We start from the raw sequence: 14,469 nt of genomic DNA, 5'->3' as shown, positions 1-14,469 counted from the left end.
GCAGCAGAGCTTCTATGTTGTTGAGCTTCTGGTTCTGCTCATCCAGCTTCTGGTTCTGCAACTCTTGAAACTCATCGAGCTTCTTGTCCTGCAAAACTTTCATGTCGTCGATCTTTTGGTTCATCACTTCGTACAGGTGGCGAGAGACCTCATCGTCTTCAATCACGCCGACCTTTTTCATGGCCTTCGTTCCAAGCTCCAATGTTCCTGCTAAAACATTCAGCTGACTCAATCTAGTGTACATTCTGTCCGTGAAACTTTGTTGCAGCAGATCCTTCACACCCTAAAATTAATCAAACAACATGAACTCAAATCAACCCCCCTAATGAAAATAAATCAAACATAATAACAAGAACTTTTAACCAACCCAATAATGAAAATAAATCAAACAACGAATTTAAAAAATGTATTAATCACCTTCCTGTTAACTACAACCAAAGCATGCTCAGGTCCAACAGTTGCAGAGTGCACAATGTGCACCTTCAAACGCCTTCCAATAGTTGACTCCAAGTTCCTCAAAAATTTGTAGGCTCCCTGAGCACCTCTCATCTTCAAAAACAGAGAAGAAAATCAAAAATAAAGACGAGTTGTGCAGACAGAGTCTGTGTAGTGTGTAATATGTATAGAAAAGTAACTATAGTTAAAATGTGTAACATGTACAGGGAAAGTAACTATAGTTAATTTTTTTTAACCATAGTTACCTAACACATGGAGGGCAAAAAATAGTTTCTGAAGAAGATAAGGACCTAAAAAATTATATTTCAAAATTTAATTTAATTGGGTTAATCTCTTGAGACATGATTTGGGAGATGAAATTTGTATTTCAGTCTTGGTTGAAGTATGAATGTGTGAGTTTATTTTAACTTAAAAAATAAATAAATAAATAAATAAGGAGTCATTGGACTTGTATTTTTGACATTTATTTTTCACCTTACTTTTGTCACGCTATCAAATCCAAACTTGTCAAAACATTTTACCTCTAATCATTAATCCTGCATACATATACGTTCACCATTAGTCTAATTAATTAGCTGAAAGCACGGCTTGTACAAATGCACAAGAAATCTTAGCTTCATATTTTGGCAATTAAAATGGTGACTTCTTGAATCAGCCTCTCTGATGATATTACTCTGCTGTTCTAATGGGTGAGAGTGGTGGACATGAAGTGTAAAAAAAATGGTAATTTTTTTTTTTTTTATTTTTTGAGTTGGAAGAAAAGGAATGAAAGTTTCAATAGGGTTTAACAAGTGATTTTGTAAATAATTATAAGATTAAAATTAGTATTATATATTTGTATAGTAGCTTTTCAATTTTGGATGGATAAAAAACTTTCCAAACATATAGGCTTAAGAGCCCAGGAGAAATGTTTCATCCCCTTTCAAGAGCGCCCTACTTAAACATCAAATTGATCATTTGAGATTGAATAATGAATTAATAATCCTATTCGGTAATTACTCCCAACATCATTACTCTTTAAAATAAATATTTTTTTTATAACTAATTATTTTATAATTAGACAAATCTACTTTGGGCTGACATACTCTATCTCTCTCTGCGCTTTATCTCTTTAATGTAAGAGAAAAAAACATTGAAGATCATGCAATATTAGAGATGAGTATTTACAAGAGATGAAGGTAAGATAATTAATTAGTGATATTATATAAATCTTAATTATTAGCTCATATCAACCATAACCTTGTCTTAGATCGCACAAAAACAATGAAATAATGGGGCTTATGAAACTAGTTAAGGCCTGGTTTAAGTCTCTGTAAAACAGGTGCTAAACCATAAAGTATATGGACCTCTCATGGTCTTGGTGGGTTGAGTATGTGCGGATAGAATACTTAACAAAAAATCGATATTGATAATATACATTCAAATTCATAATTTCTCGGTGACATGATCAAATAAAATCTCCTAAAAAAATTCGTTACAATTGTATGAAGATTTAATCAAACAAGACACATGCTGACTATATAAACTATTCAATATATTATCACATTGGAAGAAATTGTTTAGAAATAATAACCATAAAAAAAATCAAGACTGATCCAATTCACAAATCTAAGCGCGCGCACACCCACACATATATATAATGTGTATTAGTGGAGAGAAATTATGTAGGCAAGGATCACATATTCGAGCTGATTATTATTAGAACCATCGTCAATCAAAAAATATATATATCAATAGCTTCATTTTCCTCTGTTAGATAGAAGAACAAAGAGGAGAGAGAGTGTGTGTAAAATAGAGGGTAGAATTGTCTAATCATAAAAAAGCATTTTGTGGAATAAATTTCAATTAGTCACTTGTTAAGCATTTTAAGTTTTAAATTTGGTCACTATTTTTTTTACTTGATGGGAGTCACTTTTAGAGCATTTATTTTATTTTTATTTTAAAGTTTTATCACTCAAATTTAATTTTTTCAAAAGAAAATCAGTAATTAGTAAAAATAATCTGAACAATGCGTGAAAAACCCTCTCTCTCACACGTGTGCACACACATTGTGAGTAGTGATGAGCCGGACATTTGATATTTACAGACAATTTTGAATTAAATTACAGAGTAAATTCTAGCGTGTTACAGCCGTGCATGTTGATAGGCAAAAAAAAATTAAATTTCAGCCTTGCATAAGCTTCAGCTTCTGGGGCACTAGCTTCAAATCTTAGAAAAAACTAGCTTAAACAAAAAATTTAGTAACAAATTCATGTATAATTTATTTATTTAAGATATATAAATATAAATAAATATATATATATATATATATGGGTAAAGTACAGCCACACTCTCTGAGGTTTGGTAAAAGGACACTCAGATAAAACTTACCTATTTTTTTTGGACAAAGACACCTCCTGAATATTCAAAAATGGACAAAGACGCCCCCATTTACATGAAAAATTGACCAAATTACCCTTTGACAGTTTATGAGACTTTTTTAACTTTACAATTTAATAAATTGGACCAATCTACCCTCATGAACAATCTATGCATAAAAAATAAAAAGTAACAAAAAAAAAAAAATTTGTATTGTTAATGTCCCAACTTCTTAAAAATGTAGACGTGTAAAATGATTTTTTGATCTAATACACATATTTCAAATAAATTATATTTTGTTATTACTTCTTTTCTTCTTTATTTTTTTTTCCTTTATTTTTTTTTTTTAAATTAAGATGCTTAATTCTTTCATTTAAAAAAATTAAACCAATCTATTTTCCTTAAAAATAAAAAATATGGTACCAGTATAACTTTATGCATCTTAAATTATATATCAAATATTATGTATTTCCCAACATAAAAGGGAAAAAAAAAAATAAAACAAAAGGGAAAAAAAAAAAAAAAACAAAGGCATGCTTTGTTTTTTTTTAAAAATTAAGATGCTTAATTCTTTTGTCTAAAAAAATTAAACTAATCTATTTTCCTTAAAAATAAAAAATATGGTACCAGTATAACTTTATGTATCTTAAATTATATATCAAATATTATGCATTTTCCAACATAAAAGGGGAAAAAAAAAAAAAAAAACAAAGGGGGAAAAAAAAAAAAAAAAAGGCATGCATAAAGTTAAGATGCATAAAGTTATACTGGTACCTATTTTCTTTTATGTTGGGAAATACATGATATTTGATATACAATTTAAGATGTATAAAGTTATACTGGTACCATATATTTTATTTTTAAGGAAAAGAGATTGGTTTAATTTTTTTAGATGAAAGAATTAAGCATCTTAATTTAAAAATAAATAAGAAAAAGAAAAAGAAAATAAGTAATAACAAAATATAATTTATTTAAAATATATGTATTGAATCAAAAAAATAATTTTAGACGTCTACATTTTTAAGAAGTTGAGACATTGTAAAAAAAAAAAAAAAAAAAAGTGAACAATATAAAAAAAAAATTTTATTTTATTTTTATGCATAAATTATTCATAAGGGTAAATTGGTCCAAAAATTATGTGTAAAGTTAAAAAAGTTTCATAAACGGTCAAAGGATAATTTGGTTATTTTTTCATATAAATGGATGTTTTTGTCTATTTTTAAATATTTTTGTATAAAAAAAAATAAGTAAATTTTTTTTTAAGTGTTCTTCAAGAAGAAGTGTGGTTGTCCTTGACCCTATATATTTTGAGGAAGTAATTCATGTTTAATTCGTACCTACCACGATCCTCGTCTTTTTTTGGGGGCATTTAAAAATTTTTGATGGGTCCTACAACAATAGTTGAACAAGTTTAAAGTATAATGGGGGCGGGCATCATTTCCTGAGTTCATAATGGGCCCATTTTTTACCATTTATATATTTGTGGGTGGGGAGAAATCTCTGACCAGTTCGTTATGGAGACGAAAAGTATGAAAGAGACAAAAAAATATGACAGGTGTCAAGCAAAAGTTAATTAAGTTGAGAAACTCTCTCACAGTCACGCAGAATATATATATACACACATACATATAAATTTTTTTAAACTATATTAATGGAAATTTAAATATACAAATACAACACAGATAAACAATTTAGATAGTAGATATGTTACATTGCATATATGGACGTAAAGTCCAATGAGATGAAAATCTAAAAAATGTGTATCTTTAAACTAATTAGAAAATGCAGCTTTAGAACATTTAACAGTTTATTTATTTATTTATTTATTTTCTCTTGCAAATGACTAAACAGTTTGCAAAGGGTGAGCATAATACTAAAAAGTGGTGGTATCTCATCATCATTGCCTTGATGTGTTGCATCCTCGATAAGTGTTGTCCAAATTTAAAATATATATTAAATTTTGTAGTGGCATTACATTATATTTAACAATTGCCAATGTGAACCATAGAAGCGATACTATTAAAATTGGCCAATTTTGTGTGCTATAAATGTTTATTAATTTTTTTCATTAGAAGTGTTTATCCACATATTTATTTTTTCCTTGTTTATTCACGTATTAACCACATATTAAAAGTGGTATCTTATAATCTTACATGATTAAAATGATTTAAGGAGATATTTATTGATGATTCAACAAGGAGAAAAGGTTGACTTGTTGACTTGTACAACAAATTTGATTCCCTAGTAAAAAGGATACCCATCAGTTCACGGCAAAACATCGTATATTAAGCCTATGTTTGGTACTATAGAAAAGAAAAGAAATGGTAAGATTAGTGAGCAGAGAAAAGAAAAGAAAAGAAATGATAAGATTAGTCAGAAAAGAAAAGAAATAAAAGAAGAGGACATTGTCAACCACTTAGTGGTTCATTAGTAAAGAGAAAGAAAAGAAATTATAGTAATCATATTGAAAAAAAATATATATATTATTTAAAAAAATTTATTATCATATCATTTTTCATAAATTTTGTCTTTTATAAAAGTAAGGACAAATTCGGTATTAATAAAATTTTATTAATAAAATCAACACTTCATGCCTAATTTGTATCCTTCCAAACCTCTCAGTTTCCTTTCTTTTCCTTCCTTTACCCCTCAGTTTCCTTTAAAAGCAAGGGTGCATACGATTCGGTTTGGTACGGTTTTTAATGGAATCGGAATCGAACTATTCTCAACGGTTCTTAAAAAATTGAAACCAGAACTATTTGGTCCGGTTCGGTTCGGTTCTACGGTTTTTATTATAAAAATTAAAAAAGAAAATTGTTTACTTTTTTTTTAAAAAAAATTACACTTTTGATATGTTATTTAAATTAATGCATAAACGCTTATCGAAGATCACATTCATTCCATAATTCCATTAATTAGTAGTAAGTGTAACTCACTTTAACAAACATTCTTTTAAATTGAAAAAGACAATCATCAAACCACTCTATATTTGATCCAAACAATTATAATATATATTATCTTTATATTATATAATTTAAAAATAATATATATTATATACACAATATATAACCGGTTCGGTTCAATCTAAGGGGTCTGAAACCATAATTGAACCAAAACTCAACAGTTCTAAAATTTTGGAATCGGAATCCATACCAAACCTCTGGTTCAATTCGATTTGATTCTCCGATTTTTTGTGCAATCTTACCTAAAAGTACTTGCTGGGGCTGATTCAAGAGTGTATTATACAAACTTAAATAATTATTAGACAAAAACAACCTTCATTGTTTTAAAAATATATATATGTATATAATAAATAAAAATAATAATAAAACAGTAGTTTATCAGGAGACAATTACTGGTTACTAGTATTGCGAATAAAATCAAAATGATAACATTTGGAAAAAGAGAATCAGAAGGACATGATATTCAATCATCCTATATTTGGGATCACCTAATTGGCTCAATCTATTTAGAATTTGAATAAATTTAAAGTGTATTGGGCTGTATGTTGGAATTGGCAGAATTTGATATAAATAGGTAAGAAATTTGAACCAAATTTCTTTTTTTTTTTAAATTTCACTAATTTTAATTATAAGATTTTAATTCCATGCAGCTGAATACACCCTTAGTTAATTTCTGTTCTAATTCCAAATCCATTGCTGATTCAGTGCTTCTAAATCGAACATTTTGTTCAAAATCTAGTTGATTCAATGTTCTCAAATGCAATATCTTGTTCCAATTTCAAATCCAACGCCTATTTATCACGTACTATTTATCACAAAACTAAAATATAATTCTAATGGATAAATATAAATGTAATGTTCAATGCTAAATAAAATAAAGTAAATAAATGTATTCAACAATGAAAGGGATATGAATTACACGTACTATATTATTTTTTTTTGAAAGTTTAAAGTAAACACACGCGTACCCTTTATCCACATGTCAAGATGTTAGAAAGAGATAAGAGCTAAACTACATAATTATTCCCAACGAGTTTTGCTCTTGCTCCCATTTTCACTTTGTTTGATATAAATTTTGATGCTTTGGTGCTTCCACGCTCAAATTTGCTCTGCTGACTCTCTGTAACTTGGGAAAGGAGAGGCCGGGCGTAGAAAAATTAAAAAAAGGACAGGCCTTGCTTTACAAAGAAATGCCTACATATTGAGCCCAATCCAAACGTTAGATAAAAAGGGTTAGAAGTTCTCCAGTGAATCAGCATAATTTTTGCACAAAGAGCTTAACATGTTTAAACTTCAGTTTAGATTGCCCTCTAAAACCCATCTTTAAAATACTGTGCGTTTAGCAGGAAAAAAATATTTTTAAACCAAAATTTCGTGTTTAGGAGGAAAAAAAAATTTTGAACAAAAATTTGACAAATTTGCTATCAATTACATTTATTATGTCGAGAGATAAATGCATCGTATGTACGACACAATTCACTCAGCTAACTATATAATTAATCTCTCCAAAAACAATAATAATATTCAAATTTAATCAATCAAAAGGCAGCAAAAAATAACAGTGAATTTACTTATCAAAAAAAAAAAAAAATAACAGTGAATATTTCAGAGAGGTTTTATTTAATTATATATATATATATATGAAGAAAAAATACTACTAGAAATGTTCTGGAGGACATGGATTCCTTAGTTTGAACAGATTATATGAGGCAAATTTCTATATTTGTTCTGAAAATTTTAATTAGTAAAAAACAGTATCGCCGTGCATTGAAGTTGAAACCTATGTTCTTCTTTCATCATTAATGTATATCAAATGATCAACAGGCCTATGGCCTAGCGGTACAAGGCTCTTACTTCTCAAAGGGAGGTTAGGGGTTCGAATCTCACTGGAAACAGTGTGTGTGTCCCGACTAGGGAAAAAAAAAATGTATATCAGATGACTAAACTTTAACTCATGTTTAAGCTGAACATTTTTCTGCCCCAGGCTACAAAAAGAAAGTCACCTCTGTTGGACCAGTCTTGGAGGGCTCAAGATCTTCCAAGAGCTCAGTGCCATCAACGATTATGAATGAGTAAGATATATAGAAGTCTCTTAATTATCTGTTTGGTTTACATATTTCATTTTGTACAATTATCATTAAGCTAACATTTCCAACCTTTTTTCTTTAGGTCTCCATCGGAAAATGAAAGAAAGCTGCATGTGGTTCTGAGGTAATTTCCCCTTTCTAGATTTTAACACAGCTATATATGTTCAGTTAAATTAGAAGAAATTACTTTGAATCCATTTAAAGCACCTGATTAGTATATACCATTTAAATTTCTTTGGCGGTAATAAGGAATGCTCAAGAAATAAGATTTCTCCTACTACAGCTATATATTGTAAGAGTTGAGTTAAAAAAATATGGATCAACCACTTGATTTTGTACGTATTAGTAAAATTCCATTAGGCTAGCTAGATTTGGACCATTTGATTTGAACATTTTTTCCCTTTTTTGCAGCAATTTTTTTTTTTCCTTGTTTTTGGTAGGTGCCCCAAAATCCAATGAGAATTCCAAAATACCTAGAAGAATCAATTCCAATATTACTTAAGAGGGGAATTCACATGCTTAAGAAAAGGCCTTGGGAATGTTCAAGGCTGTTGAAGCCTACCTCTTGGCAAATCCTGATGCCTACAACTAATGCTGCTAAGAGTGTATATTGAGATATATATGGTCTGATGATTAAAGTGCCTTTTCTTTTTTCTTTTTTATTGCTTTCAATATGTGTTTTCACCCTGTAAAAATTGCTTTTGGCTTTTGATTGTCTGGTTGCTTGTACGGTCGGATTTGATAAAAGAGTACTATTTCAATAAATACAAATGTTTTTTTTTTTTTTTTTCACCTGGCAATGGTTAGTAGGGTTAAGAGTTAATAGTTAGTGGGGAAGGGAAAAGAGTCAGTAGTTAGTAGTACGGATGGCTCGAACACGGGTACTCACACCAATCCGTGAGGCTCGCCCACCACCTGTGCTACAAGGCACATCCAATAAATACAAATGTTTATGGTTAATGAGCTATTTGTTTTGGAATATGGAGGCGCTGTAAATGAATCTGCAAGCTTCTAATTGAGTCTTCCTATCATTTATATCCACATCAATAAAACAAAATAAAAAAATTTGGGCCAGGGGCAGTTGAAATCTTGGCATGAGCACTTGTTTGGGCCGCAACTAAATTCAGTCCTGCCAATTCATTTTGCAGCATTAAGAAGGTCAAATCACTAGTAACTAATCAGTTGAAATCAGATTGAAAATTCTGATACCAGGAATGTTGTACACTTTTCAATCAGTTACTCTTAGGCAGTTGGTGATGAGTGGAACTCCGGGTGCTTTATAAGGAGAGTACCTAAGCCAATTCCTAGTAGTTTTTAATGTACTTTTATTATAATGTTTGATTTGCGTGGTTTAATTTCAATAACTTTACAATTTGTTTTACATTTTATTACTTTAACTATTACATTTTTGTAGGTCAAAGTTAGAATTACGGGATTGCGGTTGCCATTACCTTTTTTGTTGCTACTATATTTTTTGTATGGCTCATGAAGAAGTTGCTTATATAGAAGAGAAAGCCTTTACAGAGCAAGAAGATGCGAATAATTTTTGTTTTATTTTGATTAAGTAAAGATGTAAGGTATGGATCATGTACTTCTTTAAAATTTGTATATAGTTAATTTTTGTATAAAATCATGATTTAGAATTGGTTATATATATATATATATATATATATATATATATATATATATATATTATATTATTGGCCAATTGTAAGTTATGACGCTATTTTTTTTTATTTATTTAGGGTTTGCTTATGGGGTCCTTGCAAGGCTATAGTAAAAAAAAAAAAAAAAAAAAAAAAAAACAAAGCCCTCATAAGGGCTATATACTATTTTTTTTTTTTAAATTATATAACACTTTCTACCACTAATCTGCACTGTGATAGAATGTTATTTTTTCTATCACGGTTATGCACCGTGTCTATCACGGTTCTGAACCATGGTGGAAAGTCTTCTTTTTACCACGGTTCTGCACCGTGATAGAAAGTTTCCACTTACTACTACAGCCGTTTCCATCACTGTTCAAAATCGTGGTAGAAAGTGTTTTCCACCGTGATAAAAAACTGTTTTTCTTGTAATGTGGGTAACAAGCACGGCTAAAAATCATAGATCGTCAATTGGGTGAACCAAAAAATAATAATAAAAAAGAAGAAGATTGATATCAATTAGTTCCTTTTATCCTTTTTGAAAAAAACATGGAAACTGAGTACATTATTGCACAGTTGAAGGAGTTATTTGCATGTTTTTTTTTTTTTTTTTTACATATTTACCAATATTTCAAGGGAGTTTATTGCACTTTTTCCTAAAATTAATGAACAATTAAGTTCTCTAAAGACCAATCAATTGCTTGATCTAAAATTTATTAGAAACTTAAAACCCCAAGGGGTTGGCTTAGTGGAAAAGGCTTGGGCCATAGAGACTCATTAAATTTCAAGTCTCAAGTTCAATTCTTTTTAGGTACGAGCAATTTTTTGAGGTCACGATCGCGGACATAATCCGAGTTTTACCCGATTTGTGTGGGGAGGGGGTCGCTTTACACGGGTTCTGTGAATTAGTCGGGGCAAAGTCTTGACACCCCGATTATCGAATTTTTTTATTTATTAAAAACTTAATTTTTAGAGGAAAATTTAGCAGGAAAAAAACTCAAAAACATCTTTTTTAAACCAAAATTTGGCAAATTTGCTATCAATTTGAGAGAGAAATGCATCCTATCCCCATTATTGACGCATTACCACACAATTCACTCAGCTAACCATAAATCTCTCCCAAAAAAAAAATAACAATATTCAAATTTAATCAATCAAAAGGCAACAAAAAAATATCAGTGAATATTTCAAAGAGGTTTTTTATTATTTATTATTTATTATTTTATACATTAGATGTAGCAATATATAATAATGGGTCAAATTAACAAGCAGGACTAAAAATCATGAATTGTGAATTGTGTGAAAAAAATAATAATGAAGAAGAAGATTGATATCTATCAGTTCCTTTTATACATTTTGAAAAAACATGGAAACTGAATACATTATTATCAATGAAAAACAATATTGATCCCTAATTAACAACTGGATTGAAGAAAAGAATTGCTCCAAAAATCTTGACACGAGATGAAAATTTAATCCATTTATTAAAATTACATTTTTGCAAACAATTTGCAAAGACATGTTTCTCTTCAAAATTTGCCACTTTTCATTGTCCACCAGTATATGATCTGGCACCAAAATGCATGTAAATTAAAATTTTCACAACTTGGAAATTAAAGGGAACCAAAAAAAAATTGCATGCTACTGTTGAGTTCATGACTATTATTGACTAACAATTACAATATAATTAATCAAGAAAACCATAAATGCCTTGATGTTGAAGTCAATTTTTTAACAGTTCATTTTAATCACATGATGGTGCAACTAGGTGGGTCTGGATCACGAACCACTTCATAGATTTGAAACTGAGTAGTGTAATTTGGTGTCCATAGGGTTAGGATTGGTTCAATGCCTTGACCACCACCATTTTCAATCTTAATATCTTTTATTTCTTCGACTTTCTTCTTGACTTGTTCTACTTCCTTGACGCTTTCTAAGCTTGCTTTTCCGATCTTCTTCCTCAATGACTTTGTCAAGCTAGTTGCATCCACACCCTCTCCAATCACTACTATGTTGTTTCTCTCTTCCCCTTCCAATCCCACTGAGATAACACCTACGACATTATATAAGAAACTCAAAATTATCTTCATTTCACTCAAATCTAGATTAAATTGTGTAAAAAAATCTCTTGAGACATGGTTTGGAAGATGAAATTCGACACTGGCTTAACTTAATTTTTTACATACCGGATGCCATGGCAGCAATGGACAAAGCATTGGACCGGCATTTATCGCATGTCATTTGCACCTTAATAATTATCTTTTGCTGCACAATCAAATCAAACATGTCAAAACCATTAATCTTAATTGGAGACGTCGTACATGCTTGTACGACAAATCTTACCTTCATATTTTGGCTGGCTAGCTAGCTAGCTTCACCAGATGAATGGTGAATTCTTGGAATAGCCTCTTTGATGGATGATCTGATTCTGCTGTTATATATAATGGGTGTTGACTAGCGGACAACAAGAGTGAGAACAAGCTCGCTCTCTCTCTCTCTCTCTCTATATATATATCTATCTATGTATAACATTATATATAACACCGCTTCATTCTCAAAAAGTCCTGATTTAAAAAACTCTTACAAGTTGGTATCCTTAACTTTGATTTGCATCACATTAAAAAAATAAACTGAAGATTGAGTCACGTTTGCTTCTGACTTTTGAAGGTTGCACCACTTCATTCTCGAAAGTCCTGATTCAAAAAACTCTTACAAGTTGGTATCCTTAACTTTGACTTGCATCACATTAAACAAATAAACTGAAGATTGAGGCACGTTTGCTCCTGACTTTTGAAGGTTGCAATGTAAAATCACATGACAAACTGTACCACTGTTACGTAAATCGCCCAGTGATCTATTCCGTTGATTATATGTTAAGTTCACAAAAATCAAACCTGCTTAATTCAAAGTTGTTTTTCTTTTTTTGGTAATTAGCTTAATTGGAAATTGTTTCTTCTCCGTTGGCTAAAAATCCACTGATGAGCGAAATTTGTGAATTTTTTTTTTTTTTTTTTTACTAAATAAAAATTAACATTTATTGACTTATATATATAGGCTATATAGTTGACTGTCACCATTTAATGGTTCGCAAATTTTCCTTTAACCGCGTTCTAGTATTTTTTTGGTAGTCAATTGCTAAACAAATAAGTCAACTATAAATAACATAGTAGTAATAGTTGAGTGGAAGCCAATCTATTAAAGCACATGAGCTATTAGTAAAATAATCCGGCCATTTGCATGGACAATGCTTCCTCTCTCTTTGGTCACACATTGGGACTTTATGAGGATGATGAACTGCACATGTGACAATTACAGACTATTTTGAATTAAATTACAAAGTAAATTTTAGCATATTGCATACATGAATGTAGACAAAATGAGAATTTTTATGAAAAATTATTATATGGTCTTAGTCAATTATGACAATCCTAATACATAAATAAATGTATTAATTTTATTTTACTTTTTGTTTGTGTGTCTGAATTATGATTGGCTAACATTATATAATTTTGGATCATGTAATAATTTTTAGCTTTTCTTTTCGACTTATATCATGATGGAGATAATTAGATCGAAAAAGAAAAAAGGGAGAGAATTTACCAAATTTCAAGTTTAATTTTTACCTACTATAATCCATCTCATTTCCGGGGATTTAAAAAAACAGAAAATATCTATTACCATTTTAAAAATTAATAATTATAATTTCTATGGGCCTAACACCTCATGGATCCTTCAACAATAGTTCAACAAGTTATTGTAAAGTACAATATTCATTTCGGATATGATTTAGCCAGTTTTTCACTGGACTTAGGTGTTTACTAAGCCTTAGGCCTGGGGTTTGAATCCCTGCTGGGTGTTTTTGGTAACTAGTCTCCATTGCTCCTACATTGACTTGTCTAGACCGGGCGGAGAGGCACCTTTTCGAATTTTCGAAAATTAATCAAATTATTAAGTGATCGTCGAGTTCGTGCCTTTCCGGATACCTGAGTTAATTTAATAAAAAAAAAAAAAAAAAAAAGGGTTTAAGTACAATGGGTATCATTCCCCGAGTCCATAATTGGCCCATTTGGGTTGGTTGATCATAGATCTCAAATCATAATTCTCATCGGAAGCTCACCGGGTCACTTCGCATTCCTAGGAAATGCACTTTAGTCAACTCAAACCATGTGGGATCCACTAAAGATGGGTCAGTCAGAGACGGCTATTACTAGGTGCCACAGGGGTGCTTGGATGCGCAGTTTCAACCCTCTAACACTTGGCCGAGATCTTTGCCGCGTGAAAATCATGGCCAATATGATAGATTTATAAGTAATTTTGGCCCCTTAAAATTTTTATATTGTAAGAAAATATATATATATATATATATATATATATATTTCTTTAGTCTCAAAATAGGGACCCAGCTTTCGGAAGGAGTATTATTGTATAGTATAGTTTCAAATCTTTTTATTTGGATATATACATACATCATACATACACACACACACACATATATATATATATATAGAGAGAGAGAGAGAGAGATTGAATTTAGAGTATTTTTTTATTGCTCTTCGTGGTCCTATGTTCTTCAACATAATATAGTAATTTTTATTTAATTTTAATTTTTTTGCATATCAAAAATAATGTAAGAATAATGGATTTTGTATAAAAATTATAGGTTACTTTCTTTTTTTCCTTTTTTTGAAACAATAGTTATTATTGAGCTAAGGAGTCAATGTTCTGATAATTTATCGTTTTGAGTTTGAATAAAAATTTGTTGTCTATGCTCTATATGCATATTATTTATTTATATATGTCTGACTGATTTGTATGCTAACAAAGAAAAAGAAAAAACAAAGACTAATTTGGTGCTTGTTTGATTTATTTAATTACTACTATAATCTATCAACAATAAAAAGGACTGAAAAATAATATACAAATTTAACACACCCTTTAGGTGTCTAATCCACACTTAAC

The sequence above is a fragment of the Cornus florida genome, unplaced genomic scaffold (genome assembly GCF_030987335.1).
Source record: "Cornus florida cultivar Cherokee Brave unplaced genomic scaffold, ASM3098733v1 CherokeeBrave_3.0.0_Hap2_Chr05, whole genome shotgun sequence".
Taxonomy (NCBI): domain Eukaryota; kingdom Viridiplantae; phylum Streptophyta; class Magnoliopsida; order Cornales; family Cornaceae; genus Cornus; species Cornus florida.
Note: the sequence above shows the minus strand (reverse complement) of the source record.